This window comes from Notamacropus eugenii, chromosome 2 (genome assembly GCF_028372415.1).
Source record: "Notamacropus eugenii isolate mMacEug1 chromosome 2, mMacEug1.pri_v2, whole genome shotgun sequence".
In the NCBI taxonomy this organism is placed as follows: domain Eukaryota; kingdom Metazoa; phylum Chordata; class Mammalia; order Diprotodontia; family Macropodidae; genus Notamacropus; species Notamacropus eugenii.
The window spans coordinates 410,479,699-410,503,861 of record NC_092873.1 but is presented as its reverse complement, the minus strand read 5'-3'; the positions used below and the strand labels follow the sequence as shown (position 1 = coordinate 410,503,861).

The window sequence follows — 24,163 nt, the reverse complement described above, 5'->3', positions numbered from 1 at the left end:
GAATTCCAGGGCAGAGCCAAGATGGCGGAGTACAAAGACGCACATACGCTACCTCCAAACCCACTGCCCATAAAATACCTGTAAAAAAAAGAACCACTGGCGAATTCTGGAGCAGCAGAAGCCACAGAACAGAGTGGATGAGATTTCTGCTCCAGAGAGCCTGAAAATCTCTCGCAAAAGGTCTCTTGTGCCCCAGACCCGGAGAAGAGCCCAACCCTGCCTCGGCAGCGCAGCGCAGAAAGGAACAGATCCGAGCAGGCTTCAGGGACAGAATCTCCAGCAGCTGCGCGGGTCCCTCCACCCACAGGTGACAAGGGTCAGTGCGAGGGTCTCTTTGGCGGGTCGAGAGGGGAGTGGGGTGACACTCAGGCCCCCTCGGGAGGCAGCAGCGGAGGCAGGAGCAGACCAGGGCTCCCCAAGCAGGTAGGACCCCGGATCCATTGTTGAAGGTCTCTGCATAAACCCCCTGAGGGAACTGAGCCTGGGAGGTGGCCCTGCCCTGACCTGAGCACCTGAACTTAATCTCACACTGAACAGCAGCCCTGCCCCTGCCCAAAGCCCTGAGGCTGGGAAGCAGCATTTGAATCTCAGACCCCAAGTGCTGGCTGGGTGGATCTGGAGGCGAGGTGGGGGTGGAGAGGACACTCAGAAGTCAAGTCACTGGCTGGGAAAATGCCCAGAAAAGGGAAAAAAAAATAAGACTATAGAAGGTTACTTTCTTGGTGAACAGGCATTTCCTCCCTTCCTTTCTGATGAGGAAGAACAATGCTTACCATCAGGGAAAAACACAGAAGTCAAGGCTTCTGTATCCCAGCCCACTCAATGGGCTCAGGCCATGGAAGAGCTCAAAAAGGATTTTGAAAATCAAGTTAGAGAGGTGAAGGAAAAACTGGGAAGAGAATTGAGTGACATGCAAGCAAAGCATGAAAAACAAGTAAACACCTTGCTAAAGGAGACCCAAAAAAATGCTGAAGAAAATAACACCTTGAAAAATAGCCTAACTCAATTGGCAAAAGAGGTTCAAAAAGCCAATGAGGAGAAGAATGCTTTCAAAAGCAGAATTAGCCAAATGGAAAAGGAGATTCAAAAGCTCACTGAAGAAAATAATTCTTTCAAAATTAGAATGGAACAGATGGAGGCTAATGACTTTATGAGAAACCAAGAAATCACAAAACAAAACCAAAAGAATGAAAAAATGGAAGATCATGTGAAATATCTCATTGGAAAAACAACTGACCTGGAGAATAGATCCAGGAGAGACAATTTAAAAATTATGGGACTACCTGAAAGCCATGATCAAAAAAAGAGCCTAGACATCATCTTTCATGAAATTATTGAGGAAAACTGCCCTGAGATTCTAGAACCAGAGGGCAAAATAAGTATTCAAAGAATCCACAGATCACCGCCTGAAAGAGATCCAAAAAGAGAAACTCCTAGGAACATTGTGGCCAAATTCCCCAGGTCAAGGAGAAAATATTGCAAGCAGCTAGAAAGAAACAATTCAAGTATTGTGGAAATACAATCAGGATAACACAAGATCTAGCAGCTTCCACATTAAGGGATCGAAGGGAGTGGAATAGGATATTCCAGAAGTCAAAGGAACTAGGACTAAAACCAAGAATCACCTACCCAGCAAAACTGAGTATAATACTTCAGGGGAAAAATTGGTCTTTCAATGAAATAGAGGACTTTCAAGCATTCTTGATGAAAAGACCAGAGCTGAAAAGAAAATTTGACTTTCAAACACAAGAATGAAGAGAAGCATGAAAAAGTAAATAGCAAAGAGAAGTCATAAGGGACTTTACTAAAGTTGAACTGTTTATATTCCTACATGGAAAGACAATATTTGTAACTCTTGAAACTTTTTTCAGTATCTGGGTACCAGGTGGGATTACACACACACACATGCACACGCACATGCACACACACATAGAGACAGAGTGCGCAGAGTGAATTGAAGAGGATGGGATCATATCTTAAAAAAATGAAATCAAGCAGTGAGAGAGAAATATATTGGGAGGAGAAAGGGAGAAATGGAATGGGGCAAATTATCTCTCATAAAAGAGGCAAGCAAAAGACTTATTAGTGGAGGGATAAAGAGGGGAGGTGAGAGAAAAACATGAAGTTTACTCTCATCACATTCCACTAAAGGAAGGAATAAAATGCACACTCATTTTGGTATGAAAACCTATCTTACAATACAGGAAAGTTGGTGATAAGGGGATAAGCAGGGTGGGGGGGATGATGGAAGGGAGAGCATGGGGAGGAGGGAGCAATTTGAGGTCAACACTCATGGGGAGGGACAGGATCAAAAGAGAGAACAGAAGTAATGGGGGACAGGATAGGATGGAGGGAAATATAATTAGTTCTTACATAACACTACTATTATGGAAGTCATTTGCAAAACAACACAGATTTGGCCTATATTGAATTGCTTGCCTTCCAAAGGGAAGGGGTGGGGAGGGAGGGAGGAAGAGAAGTTGGAACTCAAAGTTTTAGGAACAACTGTCGAGTACTGTTCTTGCCACTAGGAAATAAGAAATACAGGTAAAGGGGTATAGGATGGAGACAAGGGCAGAGAGGGATGATAGAAGAGAGGGCAGATTGGCAGACAGGGGCAATTAGAACACTCGGTGTTTTGGGGTGGGGGGAGGGGACAAAAGGGGAGAAAATTTGGAACCCAAAATTTTGTGAAAATGAATGTTAAAAGTTAAATAAATAAAAATAAGAAATGGAAAAAAAAATAAATGGAACTCAACATCCCCCCCCCCAAAAGTCTCAATTCTCCATAAAAAAAAAAAAAGATCCAGAATTCTCTTTCACCTCCCCCATAACCATGGGGTGTCTTTTTGATACCAAAGGAACAGGCCATGGAGCTGTAAACTGATTATAGGTAGTAATTTAATCAATCATTATGGTCTGGGGCAGTGGCCAGACAGTTTTGTGGATCTCTAATAAGAACCCCAAAGATCCCTGTGGTAATTATAGAAAACAGACAAAGGCAGGAGGAGCTAGAGAGTGCATCTCTACTGATTGGTGAATATTTCTGGTTTTCTGCTTAGTAATGAGCTGGGGAGTTAAGCCAACAGTATGCCCAAACATAAGTCTGTGTATTGATCATGTCCCAGTCACATATAGGTCCCATGATATTCTTGTTTTGACCTTTGTAGGTTATTGTACCTTAAGTTATGACTCAATGTCTAAAATATAATTCAGTATCTAAGTTATGATTGTAAATAGGTCACCATGTTTGCACTTCCATCTTTCAGAGTTTAAATTTTTATGTTTTTTCACTTATTACTGTATTCTATGACTTTTTCCCAATGAGGAACCCACAGCCACTTAATTGGTGTCCCCTGTCCACTCCAGTGGATCCTACCCAAGGCTACTAAAGACATTTTTAAGCACAGATCTGACTGTGTAACTCTTCTACCCAATCAATTGCAGTGGCTTCTGTGGGAAATAAGAAAGTTCTGTTGTCCATGTTCCCAGGTGATAAGGGTTATGACCTAGTATGGATAGGTTAGAGGTCAGAAGCTAATATGCAGGCCCAAGGAGTTGGGTGAGGAAGGGCCTATCAGAGAGGAGAACATGGCCTGTCACATGGCCAGGTGACAGTGTCATGGGAGATCCAAAGTTCAGAAAAGAGTGTGAGAAACCCCATCTTTCTGAATATGTAGTAGTCTTCCTGTAATCTTACTGGGGAGGCTAGAATGGATGTAAAGATGAACAAAAGCTTTCCTGATTTCACAACAGGTATTGTTCTTTGTTCAAGGTGAACAAGTTTCTCACTGTTGGAGGCTTGTTAGACAGCTTCCTATTTCCCCCAGGATAAAATATAAACTCTGTTTAGCTTTTAAAGTCCTACAAAAACTGATTTCAACCTACCTTTCCAGCCTCATTACATATCACTACTGCCTTCTCCAACTCTGAGATCCAAACAACCTGGTTTTCTCTGTTCCTCACACATTTCTCATCTTCAAGTCTTTGCACTGCACTGGTTGTCCTGCATACCTGGAATGCATTCCTTCCTTACTCCACAGAGTTCCTTTTCTCTCTTTGAGATGTAATTTAAAAAATCATTTTCCGTAGGAAGTCTTTCTTGATCCCTCAACTCAAGAGGGAGTGCTCTCCCTTTCAAATTCCTTCATGTTGAACTACTTTATATCTATTCATTTTATATGTATATTGTACATATTTTTACATGTACTTGTCTCTTCTATTAGAATATAAGTGCATTATGACTAGTGATTATTTCACTCTTTTTCTTTGTATCCCAGAACCTTGCAGTGCCTGGCACATAGTAGGGGCTTACTAGATACTTGTCGATTGATTGAATGAAGAACAAATCATGCCAGAAGTCTCCTTTTTTAATAGAATTAATAATAGAAGACTGCCATAGAGCTAGCTTACCTCTATCTTAGCAAACTATTTTGTAACATCTATTACTATTCTTATGGAAAGGTGTAGGTTAGATAATATCATAAGTTTAGAGAGGGCTGAATGTCAACTTGGAAGGAAGTCTCCAGTGTAGGTGTTTTAGGGATCTATTCTGGATCCTGTCTTAGCTTTATCAGAATTGCAAATAGCACAAAACTGGGAGGGATAATTAACAAACTGGATAATAGAGTCAGTTTCAAAAAAGACCTCAATAGATTAGAAATTTGGGCCAAATCTAGTAGAACACAGCTTAATTAGGATGAATATAAACTCTTACACTTGCATTTTAAGAAGTCAACTTCAAGAGTACAAGTTGGGAGGGACATATTTAGATGGCACTCTGTCTAAAAAATCTAAGGGTTTTAGTAGACTTCAAGCTCAATAGAACCAAAAAAAAGCTAATGTGGTCTTGGATTTTGTTAAGAGATACATTGCTTGGGAATAATTACAGGCATAGAGGTGAAAAAATTATTGCTTTTTTCTAGATAATAATTTATTTAGAAAACCCTAAAAAACAAACCCAAAATTAATTGAAACAAAATTCATAAAAGTTGCAGAATATAAAAGAAATCCATATAAATCATCAGCTTTCCTTTATATTGCCAACAAAATACAGCAGGAAGAGCTAGGAAACTGTGACATTGGGCAAATCACTCAGCCTGATCTGTATGTAATTCCTGTCACAAAGCCCATTGGTGTGGGACTCTCTCTTTATAGGCAGAAATAAATGCCCTGTCCTGCTCAAGGGGTGGGGCAATGTTGGTGAGAGTTGGGAAAGCTCCAGTGTTCCCCAGTCCTCTTCTCTCCAGTCAAGTCTTCTTTGAGCTCTGAGTGGCTTCTGGTGAGTCTGGCTTCCAGTTTCAAGAGGAAAGATGGAAGAGGCCAACCCCATGTCAGATTGCTCAAAGAAAATGAGATCAACTGGCAGTCTCTGTCATGTCACTGTTCCTATCTCGCTACGCTTACCCTTGGGTAAGATCCAGGACTCTCTTCAGGTTGAGCTGTTATCTCTCTCAATGGAAGAGCTGCTTCACTCAGTATTGTCTGTATATATTCTTCTATGAATACCTTCTTTGATTTGTTTTGCCATGATTTGAATAAATATTTATAAATATATTTATTATATTATACATATAATAAATATATTTATAAGTAAATTTCTTGGCTATTTGCTAAGTGTGTTCATTGTGGATGATATTTGATGGGAAAGGGGTCAAGTCTTGGATGTAGAGCTTAGGGTCTTCTTCCTGCCCAATAATGATGAGACAGAATGATCAGAAGTTAGATTGAACCTAATCATATTCCCTAAACTAACAATATTTAAGGGAGCAGATAGCCATGCCTCTAACTTGCCACACCCTCTCTCTAAGGAAATCAGAATGTCCTTGGGTCCCAACTTCCTGCTTCCCTGCCTGACAGAAATGAAAGTTTTTTTCTAGAGTTAGGTGAGAGAAAAGAGACTAGAGATGTCTATTCTGCATCCTTTTGGGCTATACAATGACAACCCTCACCACAGGGAGCATCTCTCACTATACTCAGGTCTCTTCTCCTACATGTAAAATGGATTAATAATACCTGTCCTATCTACCTACCTCTCATCCTTCTGTGGTGAAGAGGAAAGTACATTATATCCCATAAAGTACTAAACGAATGTAAATGATTATGAGCCAAATCCTGGTGCCTGCCCTCCCCTGCTGTAGAGAGTAGGGATGGGAGTTAGGGAAAGTGAGGCCACTGGAGTTATAGCTTCAGAGAACAGACCGTTGGATGTGTGGGGGTTGGGGAAATGGGCATCAACCCTACCCCTTCCCCCAACCCTCTTCCACATACAGGATATAGTGACTATTTCTCCTGAAGGCAATTGTGGCCTTGGATGCACTGGCAGATGGTGTGGTTAAATGGGTTTCTCAAGGCAGCTGGCAGCCCATCTGGGTACATAGAACTTATTGGTCAGGAGTAAAGCAAATTAAATTCACCAAATACTTATTGAGCATATATGCTCAATATGCAGAAAGTACACTGGATTGGGAATCAAAAAAATCTGGTTTTAACCTATGTGACATAGATTTTTGTTTGTTTGTTTTATTTTATTTTTGGCAGGGAACTCAGTGAAGGTGGTTTTCTCTGTCAGAAATTTTATCTCTTCTAATCCTTCCTCCTGCTGTAGAAACTCTAGATACCCCTGAATTCATCGCAGCTCAGGGTCAATCAATATCTTCTTTCCTGGGGTATCATCCATGATTCAAACTTCTGAAAGATCTGTGATTTTCAATGCTTTTGAGTTTATTAATGTGATTGGGGCCTTCTGCATTCATAAGATCACATATATTTAGAGGCGGGAGAAGCTGTAGCAGTAATCAAACCCAACTCCCTCATTTTACAGATGAGGAAATTGAGGTCTAGAGAAGGGAAATGACTTGCTTAGGTCATAAAGGTATTAAGTGACAGAGTTGGGATTCAAACTCAGGTCCTTTGACTCCAAATTCAACACTTTCGACTGAACCATGCAGCTTATGTTCATACCAGTGAGGCCCAACCTTCTTTTTTGCCATCAATAGACATCTAGACATTGGCCTATTGTCTTCATTCAGTAAAAGTCATGGAACCCTTATGCCCACATAGATGTGCTATATATTGATAATAAAGACAATCCCTGACCTCAAGAATACTTCTACCCCACTCAGACACTGATTGAGGAGAGTAAGAGCCAAGGCTATTAGGCGAAACATTGACCATATCAGAGTAACTGGTAGAGGGAACCAATGAAGAACACATACCTTTGGGACATGATATATTTTAAAAAGTACTGGATTTAAAGTCAGAAAACTGGAATTTGGATCATGGATATTATTTACCAGTACCTGAATGATTCCAGACAAACCCCAAAGTTCTCTAGGCCTCAGTTTCCTTATCTATAAAACAAGGGAAATGAACTATGACTTCTAGTCCTTTCCCTATAATTCATTCCTCTAATCCATAATTTTCCAAAATCTAATCTTGATACTCCCCAAAGGAACATGAAAATGGATTGCATATAGGGTCACCTTTTCCCTTTCCCTTCCCCAAGAATTTGAGTGAAACTGCTTACCCAGGCCTAGAGGCTGGAACAGAGAGGGAAGACTGAGGCTGAATTTTCCCTCTTCAGTTTATTTCTTGCTCTAATCTCTGTCCATTTTCTCTAATTTCTCTGGTTTTTCCTCTCTTCTATGGGGCTTTAGCCATAGGCACTCACAAAAGGAGTAATCTCTAAACTTAAATATATGACTATAAATTGTTTTTATTTCTTCATTGGAAAACTGCCTGTTCATATCCTTTGACACATTTATCAATTAGGAAATGACTAATATTCTTTTAGATTTGACAAAATTCTTTATACTTTTGAGATATGAGTTATTTATCTGAGAAACAGTCTATAAATTCCCCTCCTTCCGTTTTCTGCTTTCCTTCCAATCTTGGCCATATTTGTTTTATTTATACAAAACATTTTAAATTTAATGTAATCAAAATTATCCATTTTATACCTAACTTTGCTCTCTATCTCTTGTTTATTGGAAAACTCAGAACAATTCTGAGGAATAAGTGTCATAGAAAAGACACTATGATTGATCTTCCAATTTTAGTCTTTTTTTCTGTTAAGAAAAAAGTCAGAGGTCCAGGGTTAAAGTCATGGGGATATAAATTGTGTCAATCACAAGCAATTTAGAATTATGCTTTTAAAAAAGTGGCGAACATGTTCATTTGTTTTGATCCAGAGATCCTACTGTTTGGTGTAAACCCCAAAGGAGTCAAAGATAGAAAAGAGGTCTTATTTGAATAAATGAATTATAAAACATTTTAAGTACCATAAGTACATACCAAGCATTGGAGATACAAATATAAAATCAAAACAGTCCCTCTCTAACCTCAAGAAGCTTACATTCTATGAGGAAAGACAACCCATACAGGAGGGTTTAGTAGTAGAGGAGACAGCAAGGCACCTTAGTCCTTGGCAGGACAGAAGGAAAGCCTGTAATTCATAGTAGCACTTCTTATGGTAATAAAGAATTGGAAAGAAAATAGATGCCCATTAATTGGGGACTGGTTAAATAAATTGCAGCACACAAATATAATATCATATTCCTACTCTATAAGAAATAATAAATATAAGGAATTCAAGAATCATGGAAAGACAGATGAACCAATGCAGGGGAAATTAGCATAACCAGAAAAAACTACACAGAGTAACTACAGCATTGTAAGTGAAGAGCACATAAAAATGATACAGAATATTGTGTAAAATAATAATAATTAAACTTGACCCAAGTGTAGAAAAAAAGCACCAGTCCTTTCTTTGCAGAGGTGGGGAACTATTTCTGTGGTTCCCTGCATATACTGTCAGATTCAGTTGATATGTTGGTTAATTTTTTGGATGAACTTTTGTCCCTTTATTTTTTTAATTGTTTTCAGTTTTCTACAATCACTTCCATATATCTTAGATTTTTTCCCCCTCCCTCCTCATTCCCTCCCCTAGATGACATGTAATCTTACAGAGGTTCTACACATACGTTCCTATTAAATACATTTTCACCTTAATCATGTTGCCTAGAAGAATTAAAATGGGAGAAACCATAAAAAAAACCAAAACATAACACAAGAGGAAATGGTCTGCTTCATTCTGCGATCCAATTCCATAGTTCCTTCTCTGGATCTGGAACCCAGTTTGCCTCAAGAGTCCATTGGGAATTTTTTAGGTCCTTGCATTACTGTGAAGGACTAAGTCTACCAGAAAAATTCCTCACACACTGTGGTTGTTGCTGTGTACAAAGTTCTACTGGTTCTGCTCCTTTCACTCAGCATCAGTTCGTATAAGTTTTTCCAGGTCTCTCTGAAATCTTCCTGTTCATCATTTCTTATAGCACAATAGTATTCCATTACATTCATATACCACAATTTATTCAGCCATTCCCCAATTGATGGGCATCCCCTTGATTTCCAGTTTTTGGCCACCACAAAGAATGCTGTTATATTTTTGTACAAGTGGGACCCTTTCTCATTTTTATGATCTTTTTGGGATACAGTCCCAGAAGCAACATTGCAGGGTCAAAGGGTATGCACACTTTTGTAGCCCTTTGGGCATAGTTCCAAATTGCTCTCCAGAATGGTTGGATCAACTCACAACTCCACCAGCAATGAATTAGGTTTCCAACTCTTCCACATCTTCTCTAACATTTTATCATCTTCCTGTTTTGTCATGGTAGCCAATCTGATGGGTGTGATGTGGTACCTCAGTTGTTTTGATTTGCATCTCTCTAATCAATAGTGATTTAGAGCATTTTTTCATATGACTATAGATAGCTTTAATTTATTCCTCTGAAAACTGCCTATTCATATCCTTTGACCATTTATTAATTGGGGAATGACTTGTATTCTTGTACGTTTGACTCATTTCTCTACATATTTTAGAAATAAGGCCTTTATCACAGACACTAATTGCAAAAATCCTTTCCCAGTTTTCTGCTTCCCTCCTAATCTTGATTGCATTTAGTTTGTGTGTGCAAAAACTTTTCAATTTAATGTAATCAAAATTATCCATTTTGCATTTTATAATGTTTTCTATCTCATGTTTGGTCAAAAATTTCCCTATTCTCCATGAACCTGACAAATACACTATTCCTTCCTCCCCTCTTTGTTTATAGTATCAGTCTTTATACCTAGATCATGTATCGATTTGGACTTTATTCTTGTGTATGGTGTCAGGCATTGGTCTATGCCCAGTTTCTGCCATACTGTTATCCAGTTTTCCCAGCAATTTTTGTCAAACAGTGAGTTCCTATCTCAGAAGCTGGGGTCCTTGGGTTTATCAAACAATAGATTGCTATATTCATTGACTACTGTGTCTTGAGTACCTAACCTATTCCACTGGTCTGCCTGTTTCTTAGCCAGTACCAAGTGGTTTTGATGACTGCTGCTTTATAATACAATTTGAAATCTGGTAGGGCTAGGCCACCTTCCCTAGCATTTCTTTTCATTAATTCCCTTGATATTCTGGACCTTTTGTTCTTCCAGATGAATTTTGATATAATTTTTTCTAGCTCTAGAAAATAATTCTGGTAGTTTGATTGGTATGGCACAGAATAAGTAAATTAATTTTGGTAGAATTGTCATTTTTATTATATTAGCTCAACCTACCCACCAGCAACTGATGTTTTGCTACTTACTTAGATCTGACTTTATTTGTGTGAAGAGTTTTGTAATTGTGTTTATATAGTCCCTGAGTTTGTTTTGGCACGTAGACTCCCAGATATTTTATAGTGTCTACCTCGGCTTTAAATGGATTTCTTTTCCTATTTCTTGCTGTTGGGCTGTGTTAGAAATATAGAGAAACGCAGATGATTTATCTGGGTTTCCCTTTTTTATTATGCTGATAGATGGCACAGAGGATGGAGTACTGGGCCTGAAGTTCAAAGTTGAAAGTCTGCCTCAGACACTCACTGGCAAGTCACTTAAACCTGTTTGCTTCTACTTTCTCAAATCTAAAATGGGGATAAAAGTACCTACCTCAAAGGGTTGTTGTGAGAATCAGATCAGATATCTGTGAAATGGTTAACACAGTGTCTAGCACAGAGTGAATGCTATAAAAAGGTTAGCTCGTATTATTAACTCTTACAAGGAATGGTTCACTGGCGAGAGATGTTTAGAAACTAAGATGACATAAAAACAAATTTAGAACTTATGGAAGTGATTATTGAAAACTGAAAACAAATTAATAAAAAAATAAAATTTAAAAGATGATATAAAAACGCTGGATATTTTCTTAAACGGGAAAAATCAGGTTCTTTAAGAAATATATAGGGAGACTTGAACTCAAAGAAGGGTCGGGGAGGTTTTGGAAGTCCAGGAGAAACAGAGGTCAGTTAGCCTGGGCCTTTCCTTTCCCTCCCAACCAGGGAGCTCCGGAGGGGTTCTGCCCCTTCCTCCCCATCGCCCCCGGGGGGAAGCGGTACGAGAAGGGCTCCGGGAGCAAACAGGGGAAAGAACGAGGCTCTCCGCCTCTTTCTCTCCCTTTCCCTAAGTCCCAGCGTTTCTTCTCTTGCAGGGCCGATAAAGTAAAATAAACGCTTTGCCTCCTCGCCTCGGGGCCGCTACGTTTCCTGTCACCGTCCGGATGCGCACGGCGGCTCGTGTGCGAGTCAGACCGCCTCCTTCTGCTAGCTTCTCCCCGGTCCTTTACGGTCCTCCCCCGTCTCCCCCCCCTTCTTTAAAATATTAAGAAAACCAACTACCACAAACCCCGCTTTCTGTCCCTCCCGCTCTCCGACCCGTTGGGGGAGGAGACCAACAACGAACCCTAACCCTGTAACAGCTACGTAGAGGCCGGCCCGGCCGTGGCGCCCCCTTCTCCGCCCGGGGCGGGGGGGGATGGAGGGAGGCCCAAAATGATCATTACTGTCTGTGCGGCCTGGATCAAGTTACAAGTCTCTCGGCCTGTTTCCTCTTCTGCCGTACGAGGGGGTTGGGCTCCTAGCGCTACATCCGGGGTCCGGACACAACTGATACAATCGGGGGGCTCGGTTTTTTCTTGGGCAAAGGACCATCCGCCAGGGCGGGTGAGGAGGCGGCAGGTTGTGCGCAGGCGCAACGAGAAGCGTGGGGGGGGGTGGGCGGCCCAACGACAAAGGAAGGGGGCCTCGCGGCTTTCGCTTTTCCGTTACCAACTACCAAGGCTCCCGCCCTTCCTTACGCCTTCCCCCTCCCCCCCTCCTCCTCGAGGCTGTTTTCCTGACGCTCTCGCGGCATCTCGCGGACGAGAAGTGCGCCGAGACTTGGGAGGAAGCGCTCACCGGACCGAGCAGCCCGTTGGGCCAACTGCGGAGGCGCGAGGCGCGCCGGAGGCTGTTGGGCGGGGCGTCTTCTGCGCGTGCGCAGTGTGGGTGGCAGTTTGAGCGGGAGGCAGTTATTCTCCAGCCGAAGCCGTCCGCTTCCCCGCGACCGGGCAGGGACCCAGGGGAAGGAAGGTAGGTAAGGGGCAAACAAAGGGCCGCAGCCCCCGCTCTCTAGTTTGACTCCCGACCCGGGTGGGGGGAAAAAGGCCGCCGAGCCTGTGTGGGCTTCGGCCGAGCTCGCCTCGAGGTCCACGTCCGCTAGAAACGGGGTCACCACACGTAGGCCAGGATCCCCGCCCCCCCCCCTTGGTTGGCTGTTTGTTTTCCGCAGCTCCTGCTAAAATGGGGTGGCCTTAGTTGGGACAAGATGGAGGGAAAGGTCTGGTTGTGAGTGGAGGTGGCATGAGGTGGCATGAGCACGAGGGGGCATTCAGGAGAGGAAATCGTCTTACCCAAATGAGAGGGGATGTACACTTTTGGAGGAGCAATCTGCCGAGGGGCTTGAGATATGTATGTATATGTGTGTGTGTACATATATGCGCACATGCGTAGTATATACATACACATGTATGCACATGTATACATACATGTAGCCTTGTCTGCCGCTGTTAATGTTAATAGCAAAATGGGGATCAGTAGCACCCACCTGCAGGGGTCCGGTGCTTAGTAAATGCTTAGCCCCTAACCCCACGTGCGGGGCACTGTGCTAAGTGCGTTATAGATGTTACCCTCTTGAGATCCTGAATCTGAAAGATTACCTTCTGTCCCAGGATTCTAAGGTGACAGTTAATCCGTGCTTTTAAAAGGAATTTCTGAGTTTTCTTAATTGTGTTCAATTAGGTGATAATCCTGTTACCGTGAAACTACCACCTCAAGGCATCACAAAACCTCTGTGAAAATATTGATTGCTGAGTTTAATTTCAACTTTATTATCCGTTCAAGATGTGTCTTACATCTGTAGAAACATCACCAAAAGGAATCCAAGGTACTCTAAGAGAACTAGTTTGGATACTAGGTACTCTGAAGGATCTAAAGAAAAATATGATTTCAGTCAAAGAAACTTGCAAGGAAATAAAGGGAAATTATACGGAAATGAACAACCTCATTGATAAAATATTGCAGGAGACAGCAAAGATGAGAAGTGATCTGATACAGCGAAAAATAGACCGGGGAAACAGATGGAAGAACAAGTCCTTAATGTAACAGAACTAGAAAACCAGTTGGTAAAAGTGCAAGAAGAAGTGACCAACCTTGAAGATAGATGCAAACAAACCAACCAACCTCAGCATAATTGGCGTATCAGAAAGCATTGAAGAGGGAAAGAATCTGAATCTTGATAGCCTGAAGAAATAATTCGAGAATTTTCCCTAATTGACATCCTAAAATTATTCACTCTCAAAAAAAGGAAACCTGAAATCCAAGTCTCTAAGGCATTCTCATCAGATTTTAAAATTCAAACCAGAATCTTCTGAGCCTCAAGAGAGAAGAAATATATATATATCAGAAAACACTGAACTGCATTTTATCACATTTTGCAATTAAAACCATGAAAAGTGATGTTGGCTCAGAATATAAAACTAAAAGATATACTTGGATTCTACAGACTTACAGCAAACCTAAACATTCTCTTTAAAGGCAGAAGAATGATATTTAAGAATTAAACCTTCAAAGAATTCTTTTGACAAAATACTACAACTATAAAGGACTTTATGAGCAGAGGGGGAACTAGGACCCTCTTGAGTAGATAAGTAATTAAAATATTTAGCAAAGGGTTAAGGATAGTTGTTGTTAAGGATAGTTTTGGTTGTAAAATGAGATTTACAAATCTCTCAAAATGGATGTAAATGTTAATATAATATTGTGTTAATTAAAAATAAACGAATTAAACTACTGTGTTTGGAATACTTCTAGATGCTGGGTAAAATACACGGTTTCTCCTTTATGGAAGATTAGTGTGGTAAGATAGTTTATGCAATATGAGTTTTGATGATGATAAAAGTAAAATAGATGACATTTTAGAAGAGAGTGGGGAAAAGGACAGATTATTCTCATAATGAAACCTCTTTGACTAAGTTGGAAAGTAGTAAGGATAAGAAAATCTTAATTATTGTAACACTAAATAACATGAATTTGAAAATAGCTTTCTATAGAAGATATGTAATCCAAAAAGATATTAGGAAGACTAAGACCACAGAAAGATAATATTTATCTTGCTTTGCCAAGCAGAAGATAAAAGAGAGGTAACAAAAAGATTAAATTAGTTAATGCTTTCTGTTTGGATTTAACTTTAAGGGAGATAAGACTATTAGCTAATGCTAAAAGTAATAGCAAACAACAAAACTGAACACTATTAAGATTGTTACACTCTCAGAACCACAGCAGTTAGGTTAAAAACAATATTAGGAGAATAAGTAGAAATCATACATCTATCATATATTTCCTAATAATTTTAACAACAGTTTTTAAAATTACATTATTAAGATTATTTATGATACATCAAAGAAAAAGGGTAAATTGTAAAAATCGGACTGAGTGGTTTGCCAAATTCTAACATGAAGATGTTAGAAAGAATGGAAAAGAAATTAAGATGCCCATTTTTCAACTGTATAGTAACTTTCACAAAATTGTGCTTTCTCACAGGGCTCAAGTAAATCTGAAAAGATGAATTCTATATACTGTGTTTTCAGACCAAAATAAAATAGGAATATTTGTAGAAGGCTAAATGTAAAATAAGAGGATTAGTTGGTTCAAAGAAGAAAAAAGAAAAACAGCACAAATATGACAATCCATATAAAATGACAGTGATAGAGATTTATGGGATTAAAAGCCTATATTAACAAAAATGAAAAACTTTTAAAGACATTTTAAAAGGTAAATTAGAGAAAAATAGGAAAAGAAAAGGTTTTGCTTTGTTTTAGAAGAGCAATCAGAAAAAAGGATCTGTGATTACATTGCTTTTTAAATGTAGTTTATTAAATCCTACTTCTGCTTTGTCATTCCGTGGAACAGAAAAAAAGATAAAGACAAAAAAACATTGTGCATGTCCTCTCACTAATCTTGCTAAGGAGATACTTGAAATGAGTTTTGAGCCTTCTAGGTCTCAGTATTATATAGGTAGCAAAGCCTTAAGTGGTCTGTCCATTAGTTATTTTTTTTCCTTGATTGATTGGTCTCTTCCAGTCATACATCTCTGATAAGATCTTTTACACTTGTGTCCATTTCTTTATTGTAATATGCTGTAAACAGATATATCTTCATTGTGTTTTGGGTGACCTGTAATTTTGAGTCTTCAGAAATTGTTTTCATTACTCTACCCCATAAAGCAGGATCATTTCATTTTGGTCTAAAGTATGATAAATTTAAAAAACAAGAATTGTTTTTTATGAAGTCTATTAAAATGGATAAACTCTTCGTTAATAACAAGGAGGAGAACACAGTCCCAAAATAAAAGATAACAGTGAATTTACAATTAAGGAAATTTTTGAGAGAATATTGTATTTACATAACTATATGTTATAGTATAGTAATTTTTATTACACAGCTATATGTCATAAGGATAGTTGGAAGTGGCAAAAATGACAATATCCAAATTGATTTATAATTAAATACCTATTAATGTCAGTGAAGCTACTTTATAGAACTAGATAAAATGACAACCAACTTTATATTGAAGAACACATGATTTGTAAATTCAAGGAGTACTTTGATAAAAGCAGATGAAATAGTACTTGATCCTCTAAACCTGGAAATTAATCAAGCAGTGATTGTTGAAAACTACGGGCATGTGTTGGAGAATATTGCAGGTTCATCAGTTCCAGACCAATAAAGAGAGTCATGAAATTTTTGGTTTCCCAGTGCATGTAAAAGTTATGGAAAGTTTATTAAGTGTGCAATACCTAAAATGCCTAAAAAAATGTACTTACCTTAATACCTGATATTGCTCAAAACAAAACAAAACAAAACAAAAAACCCCAAACCTAACTACCATTTGAGCTTTCAGTAAAATGATAATCTTTTTGCGGGTGAAGGTGTTGTTGATGGCTGCTGACTAATCAGGGTGATGGTTGCTGAAGGTAAGATAGCTGTGGCAACTTATTAAAATAAGTCAGTGAAGTTTGCTGATTCCATTCTCCATGCTCTTGAACACTTAAGAAGTCATCGTATTAATTGGCCTAAATTTCAGTATCTTGTCTCAGGGAATAGAAGAGGGAGAGGGGAACAGCCAGCAGGCTAGTTGGTGGAGCAGTCAGGATGCATACTACATTTATTGATAAATCAGTAGCGTAAGTGCATGGTTTGCGGTGCCCCAAAACAATTATGATAACATCACAGACCGCTATAACATATAATGAAAAAGTTTGAAATATTGTAAGAATTACCAAAATGTGACACAGACAAGAGGTAAACACATGCTATTGGAAAAATGATGCTGATAGACTTGCTTGAGGTAGGGTTGCCACACACCTTCAGTTTATTAAAAAAAAAATCTAGTATTGGATAAAACGAAAAATAAATAAACAGAATAGTGATTCTAGAAATAGCTCTACATAATGTTGGTATTTAATAACTTACGGTGTTAATATTTGCAAGGTGTTTTGCTCAAGTAACTTCATATATTGTGGGAATAGATTTGGGGAGGTACTTACATTGGATAAACAAAAGTGGAGTAAAAATGCATATTGGCCAAATTGTTTTCCCAGATGGGCAACCCATCTTATTAGTCCTTTAAATTATATGCTTGTCAGATCCTGTAGAATAGGATAGCTGACATTTGATAACCTCCATTTATATAGTGCCTTATGGTTTGAAAAGCATCACAGTAATTGTCCATGGAAGTCTCCAACTGGAGTCAGATAGAGCCAGTGTTTTCTCCATCTTACAGATGAGACACCAGATGTAATGACTAGCCCATAGTCATACAGCTAGTAAGTACTATACAGGTTTCAAACCCAGGTCTCACTTCAGGTCCAATACTCTTTTCCGCTATCCTATACTTCAAAACTTTTGGTAAGATGGCAGAGTAGAAATTAACCAAGGAAGCAATTTTTCTCCAAATTCCTTAAATGAAATAAATATTGTTCCCACCTCCACCACCTTCTACCACCACCAAAAAAGGCCTGGAGTGGAGGGAACTTATGAAAATCAGCTGAAATAAGTGTAGCAATGGCTATTCCTTGCGGATCCCACACTGATCTTGCCATCTCTAGCCCTAGCACCTCCTTCCCCGCTCCTCAACTCCACCTTAGAAAACCTAGTTGGTAATAAACTCTATTCCCTTCTCTTCAGAGTTGTGATTTTCTACCTTATATGCTGTCCCTTGACGGTTTTGAGGCTAATCAAACCTCTGTAACCACCTCAAGGATACCACATTCAGTCTCTACAACTGGTTAGGAAGTTGTACATTCTGCCTCTCTTCTCACCAAAGCTTAGAGAATGCTTCAATCCTACCATGTCTGAAGTAAGGGGAGTAGCCCCTATTGCTACCAGGGTATAAGTTCAAAGCTTCATCAGATCTTAACTACCATCACGCCTGGTGTTGAGGGAATCCCTTCTACTTCCCCTCCCTGATACTAGGTCACAGAAATTACCCATCTACTCCCCACACAAGTTGAGGTGATTTCACTCATTCCAATTCCTGAGTTTCAGTTGAACCAGAGCTGGAAAGATATCCCTGCCTCATCTTCCCACCTGAAAGTTGAGAGATGATTCCCTCTTTCATAAAAGGCAAAGGAGAGAATTCCTTTGATCACCTGCCCCTATATTGAATGAGATGTAGGGTTGGGGGTAATATGCTCTACAAGCAGGAGACTCAGCTGTGCTTCATCTGCTTTCTAATTTTGACTGAACTTTGATAAGACCTCCTCCATCATTATCATTCTGACAAATGACTGACACAAGCTTCAGATTCTAATGGTTATTATCACTACTACAAACCACCCCAGTTCTTAGCATGTAATGTATCAGAGCTCTAACCCTGAAAGGGATTTTAGAGATCTAGTCCCATATTTTCTTACTGATGAGTTGCGCGTATGAGAAGTGAAACCCCAAGGTTAAATAGCTAGTAAATAGCAGAGCCAGGAATTGAATACAGGTCTGATGTTTCCAAATCCAATGCAAACTGTACTATTTGTCTTATACTGTCTTATACTGTAACTGGTCTCCATTCTCATACTTTTAATTCCACCTATCAAACACCTGCCAATTTAAGAGTCCTAACCTTTGTTTTCAAAAACAAAAACAAAACCTTTAAGTGACTTCTTATTACCTCTGGGGTAAAATCCTTAGTCTAGCACATATGACACCTGTCCTCCCCCCCCAATGTGACTCTACCTAATTTCTGCCTTATTTTACATATCGCCATTCCCATCAAACTAGACTAAAACTTGTTTCCCAGGTGAATCTTCTGCATCAGTGCCTTACAAGTGGCTATTTTGCCATGCTTAGAATGTACTTCCTTCTCATTTCTGCTTTTCAGGATCCTCTTCTTTCAAGGTTCAGCCCTGGTGCCACCTGTTCCACAAAGCCTTCTCTGATTCCCCCATCTGAAAATGTTCTCTCCTCATATTCTCCAAGATACTTTTCTAAGATAACCCCATTTGCTCCACATCGTTATTATTGTGTTATATTGATCTATGCATATGGCGTTATTCACAGAATCACAGAATTTGAGAGTTGGAAGGGACCTCAATGGCCATCTAATTCAACCCATGCCTGAAAGGAATCCCCACTGTACTATATCTGACAAGTAGTCATCCAACCTTTGCTTGATGACCTCCAAGGAGATGGATTGTACCACCTCTTGAGGCAACCCATTTCTTCTTTGAACTTCTCTAATTGTTAGGAAATTTTTCGTAACATGTAGCTTGAATTTGCCTCTTTACAATTTCTACCCATTACCTGTTATGCTCTCAAATAACAAACAGAACAAGCCTAATTCCTTTTTCGTATGACAGCCTTTCAAATATTTGAATACAGCCATCATGACCCCCATAAATCTTTTCTCCTCCAGGCCAAAATATCCCTAGTTACTTCAGCCTAACGTCATAATGTCATGGACGCAAAGTACTTCTCACTAAAGCTCTGTGACTTTGAACAAGTCACTTAGTTTGCTTTAGTTTCCACATCTGTAAAATGGGAATATTGATACCACCTATCTCCAGGGTAGCTGTGAGGATAAGATATCCTTAAAGTGCTTAAAATGCTATATAAATGCTAGTTATTATACTAAGGTGATATTAAGACTTTACATATATCCCTATTGAATTGCATCTCATTGGATTGATCCCTGGGCAGCTAGGAGGCATAGTGGCTTGAGTGTTTGCAGTGGATTGAGTGCTGGGCCTGAAGTCAGGAAGACTCATCTTCCTGAGTTCAAGTCAAGCCTCAGACCCTGAGCAAATCTCTTAACTTTGCCTGCCTCAGTTCCTCATCTGTAAAATGATCTGGAAAAGGAAATGGCAAACCACTCTAGTATCCTTGCCAAGAAAACCTCAAATGGGGTTATGAAGAGTAGGATGCAACTGAAAAAGCACTCAATAATAAAAGATTGATCCCAACATCAAGATCAATGACAGGCAAAATTTTGGGGGAGTTTGACAGTCATCCAGTATTTGCCCTTTTAAGCTTTGTGATTGATGATCATGTTATTTAGGTTTTTAATCCAAATCAATGATAAAAATGTTAAATAGCATGGGGCCAAGCACAGATACCTGAGGCACTCCATGGGAAACCTTCAACAATGCCCATTAACAACTATTCTTTAAGTTTGGTCCTGGTCATTCAACTAGTTCTGAAACCCTCTGACTATTATTCTGAATCCCTCTGTGTAGTCCAGCAGTTCTCAAGGTGTAGATCCTTTCAAGGAGTCAAAACTACTTATATAACAATATTACTAAGATGTTATTTGCCCGTTAAAATACTCCTCTCTTTTCCAACCACATATCTGTAATGAAGCCTGATTTCCTTTGTATATTTCAACCAAAACAACATTGCAACAAACTGAATATAGAAATGCATTTGAAAATCTAGTTGTCTTCTATGAAGCCAGATACTAAAGAGATCTGTTAAAGTAGGCAAAACAATGCCATTCTTTTCACTTACTTTTTTGAAAATTTTTTTATAAAACTTGTAATGGGTTTATTCTTATTGCTGTCATTTTAAATGAACAAATGTTTAAAATTTTATCAGGTTTTATTTCTGATATGATAAATATTGATAGTTACAAAAGTTCTTTGGGATCTTCAGTAACTTTTCTTAAGATCAGAAAGTTTGAGAACCACTGGACTTAATCCACATCTTTCCATATCTCTAGGATAACAATACGAAATACTTTATCGAAAGCTTTGTTAAAATCTAGGTAAAATATATCATTCCCCTCATCTTCCAGTTTAGTATCCCTATCAAAAAAGGAATAAGGTTAGTCTAGGATAACCTATTGTTGATTATTTCATGCCAGCCCTTAGTAGTCACTGCTTTCTTTTCTGGTACAGATTTTGACATACAGTTTTACTGCTTTTATTTTAAAATATTTTATAAATATTTTAAAATATTCTGTAGGAGCTCAGAAATAAATAAGATTTTAATTATAATTCATTGGTATGACTGGTCTTCAGTTTTTTCCTCTAAGCTACAATCTGTTCAAATACAGATTTATAGGATGGCAGGTTCTTGTGAACCACAATTGTATGAATAACTTTGGCATTCTCAGGCTAGTGGTATAATTAGTTTTTTGCAAGAAATATTCGCCAACCATCTCTTTAATGATCTGCTCTAAAATTTTCTCTGAAATGAAATCAAGCTCACTGGCTTACAGTCTGCAGATTCTGTTGTCTTCTGTTTTAAAAATTAAGACGTAATTTCATTTCCAATTTAATGGTCCCTCCCATTTTTTCATGATATTTCCAACATTGCTGGTAGTGGATTAGCAGTCAAATCTGCCACTTCTTTTGGAACCTAAGGATCTTGTTCATCTGCTCTAGTGACTTGAATTCATCAAAGGTAACTAATTAGGTGCTCCCTTACTACCTCTTTACTTAACTTGGGTATCAACTTCTAGGTAGACATTTTTACTCTGTCCTTTCCAGTATAAAGTTCATTTTTTCAGGCAGAAAAAAAGACACAAAATAAAAACTGAACAGCTCGACTTTATCTCTATCAGCAGCTTTCCATCTACCCCAAAGCAAAGCTCCTGTTCCTTCTTTGATCCTGTTTTTTTCCCTCTAAATGTAGGTGTAAAGGTTTTAAGTTCACTTTTCTTATCAGTCTTAGTTAAAGGTATGTTTTAGAACTCCTGATACTTTTTTATAGGATCATGACATGCTTTTCTATTTATCATACATTTTTTAAAAATATCAGTTGGTTAGCAAGTTAGCAGTCCACATTGCATCCACATTGGTCTCATCTTGCATTACTCATTTTTCCTTCTCACTTGAATTATGTCCTTTTGTGTCTTCAGAAATTCATTTTTGAGCCATCTCCTCTCAGCGGGCTGACTTCTGTTGAATTCTAGTCCATGGAATTCTTCCTATCCTTCTGAACTCTTTGAAATCTGCTTTCCCCAAATTTAGACTATATGTCATACTATGCCTGAATTTCCTCTCTTCTATCAAAAACTCAAGGAGGGAGTAGTCACTTTTCCCCAGGGTTTCCTTTAGTTCTGTCTCAGCAATGAGTTCTTCCTCACTAGTGAGAACCAAATCCATACTGTAATTTATTTTACTCATTCCTCCATCTTTTGAAGAATGAAATTATTAAGAAAAGTCAAAAAGTTATTAATTGGTCTGCTCTTGAATTAGACGTGCCCAATCAAAATGTAATCCAGTGACAAGTTTCATACCATCAACTCAGTGGTGCCCTAAGGTCAAATTTTCTTTCTTAGTTCCTCTGGCTTGTTGACTAAACTTTGAACAGTTGTGTATATTTTACTACTGCCTCCTTATGTTTTGTTTTCTATGAACTTTTGGGTGTTTCAAATGCCGTTCTTCTGTTATGGCTATTTAGAGGGGGTATTCCCTCTAGGGGAATACGCAGTCTTTCTCCACCCCTCGTCCTTTTTAGGTTAAAACTCTTCTGATTAGATTGTAAGACAGAGACATTATTATCAGCTATCGTTAGGTAAACTTCCACCTCTGCCAGCAATCCTCTCCCATATGTTTTAAGTGTTGTTCAGAAAATCCCATTCTCAGAAATCGTGAGATATATCTCAGCCAGTTCTCTTCCCAGATCATTTTTTTGTTGTCATTGTTGCCATCTGTGGGCAACAGTGAAGAAAACACAACCTCTGTTCCTATGGTCTTTAGTTTCTTGCTCAAGATTTTATAATCTTTGGCAATACTTTTCAAGGTTTCTTCTGGCAGGATCATTTGTGCCCGGATGATTCACCATAAGAGGGTAGTTGTCATCTATTTTGACAAGTCTTGGGAAATTCTCTGTTATATCTTAGATACATGTTCCAGAAAGACAAATAATTTAATCACTTTGAAAAATAGATGCCTCAGTACCTCAGATCTGAGAGTCAACAACTAGTACTGTTTTTTTTTCCTTTGCCTCTTAACAGATGATGTCCCCTGATAGCTTACACATATCATTCTTTGGAAGACAAACAACTACACTGGAGAGGCAGTGTGATACAGTGGAAAGACTGTTGAAATTGGTGTCCCAGGATCTGAATCCATTTCTAGCTCTGCTACTTAAAGCCTCCCTAATCTTGGACAAGTCATGTAGCCTCTCTGGACCTTAGTTTCCTTTTCTGAAAATGAAGGGGTTGTAGTAGAGAATCTCTAAGATAACTTCCAGCTCTGAATGTATGTATGAATTTCAGAAGAGCCTCAATTTTGAGCTCTAAGTGTACAGTTATATCTTTCCTTTGTCTTTTCTTCTGTATAGTGATCTTCTATTTTCTAAAGTTCACACAAGGCCAATTATCTCCCTTCCACCTCAAATATCCTTTTATCTCATCAAAATTTTGCATCTGTTCTAATGAAGTGAAGGAGGAGTTCTCTAGTGACCTTGAGACTAGGAAGGAAGTTAGCCTACACATGGAACACAAAATTGTCATTCAGATATGATAAAATACAAACGTTTCACAAACTCAGGAAGTTATTGCACAATTTCTCCTGCTTTCTCTACTGGTAGAAACTTTCAGTCTTGGTTTTTTTTAAACTGCTTGTGTTTACAGCAACAACCACAGTGTGTGAGGAATTTTTCTGGTAGACTTAGTACTTCATTGAAATGCATGGACTTAAAAAAATTTCCAGTGGACTCTTGAGGCAAAACACCTTCCACATCCAGAGAAAACTATGAAATTGGATCGCAGACAGAAACAGACCATTTTCTTTTGTATTATGTTATGTTATGTTTTGTTTTATGGTTTCCCCCATTCATTTTAATTCTTCTATGTAACATGCATTTAATAGGAATGTACGTGTAGAATCTATATAAGATTGTATACTGTTTCAGAGAGGGAATGGGGAGGGAGGGGGAAATAAGAGGGAGGAAGTAGAAAAAAATCTAAGATATATGGAAGTGATTGTCAAACACTGAAAGCAAAATAATTCAATTTAAAAAAACTGCTTGTGTTTATAGCTAAGCTGTAGGGTCATCTCCTAATATTCAACTTCCTATTGTTATTTTCCACAACTCTGTAACCCTAATGATCTCCCTTGGTCTTCAGTCTTCTTTCACAGAATTTGCAAAGTAGATTCCAGGCCAGTATCTGGGACCTGAGATCGTTCTTCTCAAGTATTTTTTTCAATTTGTCCCAAACTTCTAAATTGCACTTCTCACCTTCTTATTTAAACCCTTACAAATCATTTACATAATTTGCTTATTTGTCTCAAGTCCTCTCTTCTGTTCCTTCTCTT

General features: G+C 38.8%; 1 long non-coding RNA gene across 1 annotated transcript; it reads left to right on the top strand.

Moving 5' to 3' along the window:
* Nucleotides 1-12,020: 12,020 nt before the first annotated feature.
* On the top strand, nucleotides 12,021-14,193 carry LOC140529214 (uncharacterized). The gene is made up of 2 exons (XR_011975461.1): nucleotides 12,021-12,434; nucleotides 13,143-14,193. It is a non-coding gene; the product is annotated as an uncharacterized lncRNA (long non-coding RNA).
* The last annotated feature ends 9,970 nt before the right edge of the window (nucleotides 14,194-24,163 follow it).